This window comes from Lissotriton vulgaris, chromosome 10 (genome assembly GCF_964263255.1).
Source record: "Lissotriton vulgaris chromosome 10, aLisVul1.2, whole genome shotgun sequence".
NCBI lineage: Eukaryota > Metazoa > Chordata > Amphibia > Caudata > Salamandridae > Lissotriton > Lissotriton vulgaris.
In genome coordinates, this window is record NC_141698.1 from 129843676 (window position 1) to 129856634 (window position 12959).

Genomic DNA, 12959 nt, shown 5'->3' on the forward strand with positions numbered 1-12959 from the left:
AAGTTAGTTCTGTGAATCAGGCCCACAGATCCCTGGCGGTTGCCGCGGTCCCAAGGCGGCCCAACTGCCTTTGTCGTAATAGGGTGGTTGGAAGACCGCCACCGATGCGCCCCCGTGCGTCTGGAGGTTTGTGGCCTGCCAGACGCGTAATGGGGCCCACAGTGTTCTCTTTTCTCTGGGAGCAGGTGGTAAATGGGTAGAGGTGTGACCATTGTAGGGCAAAGGCCGAAGGAAACAGGAGAATGTTGGATTTTGGGGAGCACATTACCCTTGGTTGGCAAGGGGCATAAATCCTCTCCTCAGTGCCCTGTTTGAGGATTCCATGGGTGCCATGGAATAGGTCCAAACGGCAAACATCCCTTTTCCATGGTGATTTTAAGAGTGCGCATTTCCAGCACGTGTACTCGGGTTCATTGTTCCCGCATCCGGTGTATCCAGGTGCGCGAAAAACAGACCACTCAAAATTAAGTGCAGCTGAATATTACATAGGAATTCCACCACTCTCATCTCATAATCAGAAATTCGAATATTTCTATGTAACACTATACCTTGTAGACATCTTGAAAATCTGTCCTGGATTTGCCACATGGACCAACATTGGACACGTCCATGTAGGTGGACTGCTTTTGCATCAGTGCAACCTCTGACTCGGTTGTAATATTGTTTTTCCTATGTGATGTGCCCAGATGGTTAATTAGCACTATCATATTTGAATAGGTTGCAACAGGAAAACATAACCAACAACCTTCAAAATGGTACCGAAACATGTACGCAAATTATGTTTAGTTATTTAGAAACCATGGAAACAGGACATATTTCCAGCAAAGGATTGCATTTCCATTAATTCCTATTAGTTCCTTTGTTGTTTCAATTTAGTGCTCTTATGCACCAAGAGAATTTTATGGGGTTTTCTGGTAAGCCTAATTGCAAAATGCAATTTAGTTAACCGGCAGAAGAAAAACATCAATCCGAAACAAAGCTGTAATTAAAAAATGGAGCAGTTAATACCATGATTATGAAAGCTGTAATTAAATAGACCATTTTGTTTCACAGAAAGCATGTCCTGCAAAAATTCTGCTGGACAAAGGGTCTCCCCCTTTTTGATACCAGGAACTGTTGCAGAGATTGTGGGAAAAGTTAGTGATTTATATCATTAAGAAAAAAGTGTTGGCAGTATTTATTCAGGAGCGAAATCAGTCCAAGGTGACTAAAATGATTGATTTTTCAAATGCTTTTACAAAACATTTAAAACATCTGACTCTAGGGCATGACAAAATCAAGTGTGTATGGGTTTTATTTTGAACGTTTACTGTAAATAATTAACAGTTTTTTTCATTCATATTTAATGTTAAGAGTGGCATTAAACATTAGGCAAGGAACTTGCTTTCATCACATTCAAAATGCAAGCTCAGAAATGTCAGATTGCATTTTACATGGTTTATCACTATCTCCACAGAGAGGTAAAGAATATAGCCTATTTGTTTCAAACTCTCAGGTACAGAAAAAGGGTTATGGCTGAACTCTGAGCTGTCAATTATGTGGTGGGATAGGGAAGCAAAATCAGACAAGCATTGGTAAATAGCTCTGTTTATTTTGCTTTTGTTGTTTGTGAACAGTTGGCCAACTTTAGGGCCGATTATGATGGCGGACGGACCTGAGTCCGTCCGCCACCATAGAGTAGGAGGGACCGTCCGCAGGGGCAGCGGTGGTCCCACCCTGGCGGTCACATCCTCTATTTTTAACATTGCGGTGGGTGCAGCTTCAAGCTGCACCCGCCGCAATGTTAAAAATGCATGCACAGCATTTGCGTGCACAAAGCGTCAGGCACCGCGCGGTGCCTGCCGCTTTGTCCTCGCAAATGCAGGGGGGTACCAGAGGTACCCCCCATGTGCACCCCCCACCCCCCTTCACCCAGGGGGTCCGTAACGGGCCCCTGAAGTGAAGGTCTGTATGCTTTTCCACGTCGGAAAACCCGCAGTGAAAAAGCATACTTTCTACTCCATTATAATATGGCGGTGTCTGATAGACACCGCCAGCCATGTTAATGCTTTTCCGCCGCGGTCGGAAGGCGACCGCGGTGGAAAAGCGGCAGACAGATTCCAAGACCCACCAGCCATCCTAATTTGGCGGTGGGTCTTTCAAGCATCCGCGGCAGTTTACCCGCATCCTCCGGGCCGGCGGTGGCTTCCGCCGGCCCGGAGGTCGCGGGAAATCGGCAATCGTAATAGGCTTTGTGTGTGTTGTGCTGAGCAGCACTAAAAAGAGAATCACTTAATAAAGCAGCGCCAAGGCTACAACAAGAGGAAAGCTGGAAGTAAGTGTGCTTTGCTGACCAGATTGCATGAAAGGGATCAGAAAATGAAGTTTGTGTTGTAAGGGAAGAACCTAAAAGGCACTCACCCGGTCAAAATATTGCACAGTAGATAATTTTGACAAAAGGCCATTATTTTGCTGCATGTATCAGGCAGCCACTATGTGCACACGTTTACTTATTGAAGACAGTAAACAACATATTATAATGACAGCCAACAAAAACGAATGCATGCAGAAGGGATGATTAGGGTATTGCACTGTTTATTTATGAAAGGCTAACGGTCTTATTAAGAATTTGTTAGTCTGATGGACCGCCAAGCCCACGATGGCAGTGTGGCTACTGCTGCACCACTAGTCCGACCGCCCTATTACAAGCAGGGCAGCCAAACTGCCATGCAACTGCTGCTGCCGCCAGGGATCCGTGATCACTGGCAGTATTCAGTGAGCTGATACCCCGTATATGCTAGCGGTGCAGCTGCAGTACCACTGAGCATATTAGGAGATTCTTCACTGCCACATTTTTCATGGCGGTTTTCCATTGACAGTCCATGCCCTGCAGAAACATGTAATGGCGTTCCCATTGTGGTGTCTTGCCGATGCCCACATATAAACACTGCACCGCCATGGGGCAGCTGCTGCAGGACCGCCTGACCTGGATTTCAGTCAGAATCTGGCAGGCGGTTCAATATGGCTTTGGCAGTGTGGCAGCATGGGGGCCCGCTGGCATGGGGGCCCGCTGCCACACCGCCAAAATCATAATAAGGCCCTAAGTAATCTAAAAAGCATGCCCTTAAGCAAAAAAGTAAAAAACTAGCAAATATAAGGGTACTTTGTCAGCAGAATAAATTCATCACCGGGCACATACTTCTCTAGTCTGACAGAAGGATAACATGATGCTGGATCACCAATAACAATGTTGTAATCCAAAACGTGCAATGGGCTTGTTAGATAAACACCTAAGCAATGGCAAGCCATGAAAGACATGTGAACACTACTGGCTGAAGGCGGCTGACCTACAGACCACTCTGCCTATGCACCTCATAATAGGAAGTATGAGGACTTCCAGAAAGCTAACGCTGCCTATAGCAAGACTTAAAGGCCACATACAGACAATTTGAGCAAAAGTCGGGTAAGGAAGAAGGTAAACGAATAGAAATATATCTATAGCTGTCAAAGAGGCAGGTAGCACACAACATGAAAGATGTCAAATATTAGGATTTTTCCTTGTTAAAGATGGGAGCGAAAACAAGAGCACAAGCAGAGGAAGAAAGCACAAGGAGATCCTCTGGAGCCAAGGATGGCTGAACGAGGACTCTTGCTTTGCCTTTAATGTTTACCTGTTGGATACCACCTAAAAGTATGCCATATGGAATGCATTTATATTTCCTTGTCACCAAGGATACTTAGAGCCTGGGTACCAGTTTGGCAGTCGGGTTACTCCATCACAAATGTGACGAATATCCCGTCCGCCGTATTACGAGTTCCATTATATCCAATGGAACATAATGGAACTCGTAACACGGGGAGCGGGATATCCGCCATTTTTGAGATGGAGTAACTCATTTGCCAAACCAGTAATCAGGCCCTAAGATATTTACATCATTAGAGTCAGCAGTCAACTACCAAAAACCTCATCTTGTGCCAGAACTCTCACACCAGATGAGAATACAAGAGATAGGTTGTTCATATCAGCCAAGGCCCCATTTCCTTTCCATGCACATATTGGCATACCTCTGCTCCTCTCAAGACCTAACAAACCACAGAGCATTTCTATGAGTTCATAGGATTTGCTGAGAAATCATGGTAGAATAAAGAAAGAAGTGAAAAACTCAGTAATTATTGCCAGCAACGCAAAAAGTGGCCAGGATTGCAAGATGACTGAAATACCCTTGTATGGTTTCAGTGAATCGGGTAGCCATGTTTTTATATGTGTATAGTAAGCTGGGACTTCATTGAAATTCTTGATAAGGCAAGTGATATAACCCACACTTGGGATGGGAACACAGTTTTTTTCTTGTTTGAGGTTCAAGCTTCTCGCTACTGTAACAGTCCAACATTCACTCCTGACAAGTGCTACTCACAAACACTAACAAGGTAATGGTCAACTTGACCTTTTGTACTTATCTGGTATACCTGTGACAGTTTGCATTTGTGTCTATGCGGATCATCATTTTCAACAATGATAACTTTCAAGGATGCTTATGAGGAACTGCTCAGATATACTAGTGGTGCCTCTCACGGCTTGTAGCCCAAAAATATCCACTAACAAAATGTTGACAACAAAAATATAGTATGTTAAATTAAAGAATAGAATTTATAAAACAAATTAAAGCAAATTTGGTGCTTCAATATGACAAGAAACTAATAAATAGAAACATGTATGTATATTTTACTAATGAAGTAATTATTAAAATGTATGCGCACTATTTCAAAAGTAAAATAAAACGTATTAAGTATATCGACTTTTTAAAATATAAAAATAGCTGTTTTATATTTAATAATTCTAAATGTAAAAAAGCAAATTAGGTGGGCTTGATTCGCAAAAGGCATTTCGGAGTACGTAAAATACACCAGTATTGCAACATCACATACTGCATTATTCAGATCACACGCCTCTGACTGGAGTTCACCCCCTCCTCCTCTCCTATTCTTTCTATGCAGGGATCTCCTCCCTGGATGTGGAGATCTAGACAAATGTAGATTTAAAATATAGTAGGAAATGTGGGACAGCAAGTGGGAGTGGTGGAAAAATATGAAACAGTAATCAATGGGTGTGGTTAAGGAAGTGTAAGACAAACTCTAAGGTGAGCTATGGTGATACAAAACATACACAAACATAACAGTAAGGCAATTGCATCTGGCATAATACACTTCTACTACCACCCTATTAGTTACAAAACAGGCTAAATGTACTCCAGTCTAGCCTTGTAGTAAATCAAGTACCACAAATGGCCAACCACTGGTATAACAAAAGAAAATAATAGAGGCAGATTATAACTTCAACACGACATAGGAAATAATGTAAAAATACATCTATCTATTCATTTGTAAGTTAGAAAATTAAGTAGAATTATTGCTAATTTACATCTTTTTATACATTTGTAAGTTTTAAAATTAAGTAGATAAATACTAATTTGCATTATGGCTAATTTAATAAGACAATTAAAATAATGCATCCTAAACCTCTGAACATACCCAAAAATTTAAATAGATAACATAATGTAACAAATGAACATATTAAAATATTTATTGAACAAAATAAACAATGTATGTAAATGATTTATAAATTAAGTAGTATTTGTCGTCCAATAGACAACCAAAAGAATCATCTCTCCAGATCCAAGATCCCGAACCTCCAGTAGCTGAAGAAGGCAATAAATAAAACATTACGTAGGCTCCAGCGACCGGGATATGACCCCATGTTTCAGAATGAGCTAGCGCAATTAAAAGCAAATAAGAGAAACTAGTCTGGCAAGCAAAAAGGGATCTAGAAGCTAATTTGTGGGTCAGGCTATTGTACGATTCAAAGACCAACAATAGCACAAGGTTTTGGCATATAATAAATAGCTTAAAAAAGCTGAATGCTCAAAGTGTTAATTCACACTATACAGAAGAAGAGGGGGCAAATCCCCCCTGGGACACTTTAATTCAGAAGAGGGTGGCCTTCGGATTTGGAAGCGTAGCCTCAGCCACACCCTTGAGGCCTCTCTCCACGACCAAACCATCCTAATAGTAAATGATCTTCTTTCATTTACAATTCATCCGATTATAAACAGAATTGCCATAGGCAAGTAGGAGGGTGCACCAGGCCCTTATCCCACCAAACCTATTTAAAAATGATCCGGCGTATTGGGTGCCCGTACTATTACAACTGTATGAACAAATCTTGGGAGGAGACACAATACCTGACTCCTTGAGGATGTCCATCATCTCCCCAATATCCAATAAAGGTGACAAAGACAAAACAAACAGCTACAGGCTTGAAGCATTAATTGACATTGAGGCCAAATACTAGGCTGGTCTCCTCCTGGATGACTTGACAGCTTGGGCAAATGACAAATCGATCATCCCCATCAACCAGACAGGTTTCTGCAAGGGAATAGGAACTATAATGAATTTACTAGCCCTGTTGCTACTAATAGACGGTGCCAAAGCAGCAAAACTCCCTCTTTTTTGTGTTTTATCGACTATTCATCAGGTTTTGACAACATTGACAGGAACAACCTCTGGGCCAAACTTGATAAACTGGAAATACCATCTGCTCTCTTAAACCAGATAAAATCCCTACATGCCAACACATGGGTCCAAGTAAAGCTAGGAGAAAATCTGTATTGGCCCGACGCTTTTCAACTTATATATGGCTGATCTTTCAACAGACCTGAACATCTGTAATTCACATGCTCCAAGGATGGGGCGGGGTCTCTCCAATCTGCTGTATGCTGATGACCTTGTGTTGATCAGCCGAACTCCTATTGGTCTCCAACACCTCTTAGATACAACCAGCAGCTTCTCAGCTATCAATGCCTAACTATCAATCTTGATAAATCAAAGGTAAGATGATTAAACTAAAAAAAGAGAACATCCAGTCACCATTGGCATTTGGGTGGCACATCCATAGAAGCAGTAGCAGAATATAAGTATTTGGGAGTGATAATAGACAACAAAGGCAGATTTTTACACACACAAAGAAGCCATCTAGAGAAGAGGCAACTCAATTACGGTTACTCTAAAATCCATCAAAAACCAAACTGCTGGCCCAAGTCTTACCCCATTGGTACAGGTTTTACAAGCAAAGCTCATTCCAGTTATTACTTATGGGAGCGAGTGCCTGAGGGAAAGAGACACAGTAATTCTGGACAGTACAGTTTCAAGATCGGTAAGAATGATATTCAATCTACCCAATTATGTCTCACTCGCCCAAATTACTCTGGAATTTGGCCTGCAGACCCAAGATATCACTTGCAAAGGAGCCTATGTCAAGTGCTGGCACAGGATAAAACAAGTCAGAACCAGGAACACTGAACATACACCTATGGAATGAAATATACGCATTAAGAACTGTGCAGCCATGGTATATTTGACATCATCAATAAATTGACTAGACCTCGAGGATCTCTGGGCAACCTCAGGGACCCACAACAGCTTCAAGCAAACTTGTAAACAAGACAGTGAAAAGGCTGTCTATAGTGGACGACAAGGCAGCACTTAAAGAAAGGGCCCACAGTTGGTTTGTTCTGCAGAGCTACACCAAACCCTCACCACAATCTTACTTAGGCGTTGGATTCAATAGGAGAGCAAAAGAAAAATACATCCGCCTCTGAATGGGCATTCTACCAATCTTGCTGCACTTTCCTCCCTGGAAATGATTACCGACACCAACTATCTGCCGCTTATGCGAGAAAGCGGAAAAAAGCGTTTTACACCTTCTGTGCATTTGCGGGGAACTGCAATTTGAATGCAGACTTCAACTGAAACCCATCTTTAATAACAAGGAGATAAGATCCTGCAGATAAGCAGTGAAGTCATGCCTCAGAGGTGGAGACGCACAGCTGTTGTGCAACTTCATACGATTCATTGAACCAGCAGGGGCAAAACTCAGTGAGCAAGCCCCCGGCAACCACTGCATTTAATAGAACCATGCAGCTTCGCGGCCCAGTGAATCAAAAACACTAAGGCCAAGTCTCATTCATCCTAAATCTATCTTTTGAAAATACACCATTATAAAAAAATGTATAACTCAGTGCTAAGGCTATTCATCAAATTAAGTTTTCAAAGTCTTTAGATTTTCATCCACAATACACTAGGCACTTTATTCGTCGGCGAACAAGCATCTTCCTAAAAAATGTTTACACCCAAGAGTTAACTTGCATGCACCTTGCTATCCTCTGTTCACTGAACCAGCTCTGAGAGGATGCACTTGTTAAGCTGCTATGCAAGATGGAAGATTGTTTGACCACCTATGTCAACAATGGACCCAGAGCTCCTGGCTTACATTCCTGTACCAAATTCACTCATTTTGCACACTGAACAATCTGCCCCAATTTTTCACGCCAAGTTAATTAGCCGAAACTCTGCATAGGCAACTAGCTCCAGGAGAATATTTTAAGCCTGATCGGAAGATCAAAGAGTTTGTCCTTTTAAAGACTTTGATAATAACCAGGAATTAATGTTTTTATGATATGCTTGTTGATATGTTAACTATGAATTTGCCTGAATCATGCATTTTTAATGCAAAATTATTTAATGTTTTTATTAACTAAACAATAAACGTATTACTTACTTATTTATTTAATACATTTTATATTAAACACTACCCACGAATCAAAAAAAAACCAAAAGCTGAAAGAAAATAACAAAGACATTTGGGGCATAATCTCAAAATAATTGAACAAGTAAATACATAATATCCTATATAAAAAATATGGAAAAGATTCAACAAAAAATATTAATAAATATATATTTAATAAAATAAAAACACCGATGTAATTCTGCAATGCACCCCACAATCTTTAATATATACTTTTTAAAAAAAGATTAGAAGATAAATAAAAATAATTAACCATGTAAATGATGTATCAAGAAAAACACTAAAAGCAATCAAACCGCATCCATTCAATCCCCCCAAAAACCTTACAGCACAAAAATAATACATATTAAATAATAAAAACAATAACTAAATATATATTTAAAACAGTAATTTCACAAAAATTAAAATATGATACTTTAAACATTGATAATATTGTTAAAAACCAAAAATACTTACTATTAATATTTTATTCCCCAATAGTTTTGACTTATTTTCATTATGATGTAATGGTCATCAAATATTATGGGGTTGATATTCAGGATTTATACTTTTTTCAAGTATGCAGGTGGCTTCTCATTTGCTTCTCGGCTGCTCAGTTATGTCATGCAATGCCGTCATGCCAGTTTACGCCCATTACAAATGCAGTTTTTGGGTGAATTATGCAAGTTGTACTGGCTATGTATGTTATGTGGTATGTAATATAGTGCTTAATAATAAAACATACTGCTCTTTTGTGCAATAAACTATACCAATATACTTTTGGGTTGCTCAGTTTTGCAGGCCCTTGTAAATTATGTGTGTTCTCATTCAATAATACTGAGGTACTGTTCAGTTATGGAGCGTCTGTCTAAGGGATTGATTACGAGTTTGACGGTCATGGTACTGCCGTCAAACCGGCATCGAATTCACCGCCGCCTAGTCAGCGGTCCGCCTGCTACCATTACGATGTTGGCGGTTTGCTGAGTTGCTCAGTTTTGCAAGCTCTTGTGAATTATGTGTGTTCCCATTCAATAATACCAAAATACTGTTCAGATATGGAGCGCTGCTCTAAGGGCCTGATCACGAGTTTGGCGGTCATGGTACTGCTTTCAAACCGGCATCGAATTCACCGCCGCCTAGTCAGCGGTCCGCCTGCTACCAATACAATGTTGGCAGTTTGCTGAAGGAAAAACTGCCGAAGTACCGGGAGCCATTGGCAGACCGCCTTGAAAGAAGAAGAAGGAAAAGCAGCTGTCAGGGGTGGTACAGACAAGGTTCCCGCTAACAGGATTACCAAGTGGTGCCTTTCCATTGAGACGACTATGGCGGGGAGCCCGCCTGCTCCGGTCAGCAGAATCGAAGGAAATGGGGTGCAAACTCACCAATTTCCTTCTTTTCCCTTCAGTCACCCGCATGGATCACTTCGTCCAGGGCCCTCTTTCACAGCAGCAACTTGACCGCAAAGAAAATTACACTGTCAGCGCAAAAATCCAAGTAAGTCCATTTTGTGCTTTTCTCCTATTGATGGGACTGGGCACATATGGTCTGAACTCCATCAATGGGAAAGTACTCGCATAAGGTCTTTTTCACGTGTCATGCAAATGTGTACACTTTACACTTGTTTAGTTAAACTGTACACACTTGCATCGACACATATGAAAAATATATTCACCACCATCAGAAACACCTCTGCTGGGCCAGCAGAGACATCATAATAAGGCGGGTGGGAGGCCGTCGACTCGTCGGTGTACTTGGGACTGCCACAGCGGCGGCATGGTAGTAAGACCACCAATCTGGTAATCAGGCCCTAATTATGTGAGTTATGCTGATCAAATATATGGAGAGGTATTTAATTATGTCAACCCCACTGCTTAGTTTGTAGCGGGGCTACAGGGTTATGACTTAGCTAAGCAGCTGTGCAGGATATCTATCCATAGGGCTCTCGATTGGCCAAGCAGCATACTGCTCAAATCTGCTTTTTATGCTATTCATGTTTTCTGGTGATGCTCCTCAAACACGCGCCTGCTCATTAATTTAGTTTCATTTTCAGTCACAAATTGTGTATTTTGTACCGCAGTTATTACAGATATGATGTACAGTTATGCATTCGACTGCACTTTAATACATGTGGTGATATTCTGTATTTGAAAGCGCATTTACCATGCAGTTCAACTGTATGCATGTGGTATTTGTATGGTATCAACATACCCAAAAGGCTGCGGACCACTGTAGACGGTCAAAGGCGGAGATACAGTCAATAAGTGACTGGAGCGGAAGCTGGGTATTGAAAGTGAAAGTGGACTGTTCCTTCGTCGTGACGGAGTGCTCCTTAAAGAAGTGTGTTTTCACCTGCTTCCTAAATTGGGCAGGGTGGGGTGGTCAAAATATAAACAAGGATGTTGTTCCAGATCCTGTGTGTGTAAACGGAGATTGCCTGTTGTCCTTTTTTTCTTTTTTGCACTTCTCAGCCTTATGCCTAATGGCGTCTTGCCTGTGAATGTGCAAGAGTCATCAGAGGTAGTCAGTTTTTTTGTTCAACCAGCAACAGTTGTGATTAATTTGTAGATGACGTAGCTGGTTTTAAAAATGATTCATCCAGGCAAAGGTCACCAGTCAAGTATGAGCACAAGACTGAATGTTGATATGCTCAAATAAAGAGTGAACTATGCAATTATTCAATGGTATGTTTTATTATGACAGATTGATTGCTTATGTATGCTCTACCCTCTTATCTTTAGCCTTCAGAGAGTTGAACAAGGGGTCTTGGGCCATCTTGAAGGTTGAAGGTGACAGGAGAATGAAAATTGAAGCAGCTCATAGTCAAGGTTCCAGGTCCAGTTAACAAACGAAAAGGAAATCAGACTCATTTACCCCTGTGGCCTGACCCTTCCAGCAGCACAACCCCTCAAGCAACTCACCCCCATCTAGGTCTGCTGTACCTCACATCACTTCCTGGAGTCAAGGTTGAGCCCTAACAGTCCAACCCCATGCAGTTGCACCCAGTATAATTTTAGCAGAAAGGGGGCCACACATGCACACTCACTCACACCCATGCATTCACACGATGCACACACACCCATTCACAATACTCACTTACAAATACGCACAGATACATACATACATTCATACATACATGCAAGCATACACCAAACATCAAAAAACATAAAAAAGTTCCTTTAGTGCAGCTCTCTGAGAAAGGGAAGCCCTGGAGGTTCCAGGAAGGTTGGGGCTGATGCCTTCTCTCATTTGCTGACCATAAGTCAGCCAGTAAGGGAAGGAAACAGTCCCTCACTCGTCACAGAGTGGGATGGGGTCAATGAGACTGCTGACCCCATCCCACTCTGTGATGAGGTGTCACTGAATGACACTCAGCACTGGGCACTTCAGGGTTTAACACTGTAGTGCCCAGGTCTGATGTAATCAGTGACGTTCCCCTTTATCACGAGGGGTACGGCCTGGAGCACGAGGGGGAGGGCCCGGAGGCACTTTTGCTAGGCCGAGGAGGTCATGCCCACAGGGCTGTGAAATGCTCAGCCTGGCAAATTTCTGCTCAGGCAGCCCGAAGTCTGCTCACTTAGCGCATGTCTAGCTTCTGTGTGCGTGACCTGAACAAGAAAAGTGTCTGTCCGGCTGACCTTTGCTTAGCCCGACAGACACTCTTGTCTGGGAAAAAGTGAGGGTGCATGGCCCCTCCGCCCGTACAGACTGGCCATGGCTGACTCCTTGTTCTTCGACTAGTAACAAGGAAAGTGAGGTCTTGTGCACTGTGCAATGGGGCGAGATTCTAGACTGTGCAACAGATTAATAGTTCAAAGTCCAACTTGCATCATGTTGGTGAATAATGGTTCCTTGGTGTTACATCTGCATCTTGAGCTCCTTGGTGAGCCTGCTGTTCATGGCCTTCCCCAAGCAGGCCTCAATCTATTTTGACCCAAGCCATTCATGTCAATTCCATTTAAAAATGTGGGTGATACATCACATTAAATGTATTAAAGGCTGCTACTTTCCCAGGTATGTCTCGTTTGAGTGGTAGATGAATATGGATCTGGTTACAGTGGGCAGTGGGACACCTATTTAATCATATGCAAATGGGGATAATGGCCTAGAGTGTTTTTTAAAAGAACTGTAATGTTTCAGATGGAAGAGTCAAGATGCAGGCCTCCCTGTGAGCCATTAAAAGTCACAAGCAGTCACCCTGTGATGCTTTGTGTTTAACCTAAACATATAGGGCCCGATTCACAGAATAAACCTAAGACTCAATCCTAAACCTACTACTATTTTGCTATTCACAGAATGCACTTACTACTTTTGGCATTCACAGAATGAACTTACTACTTTTGGTATTCACAGAAGTTAGGAT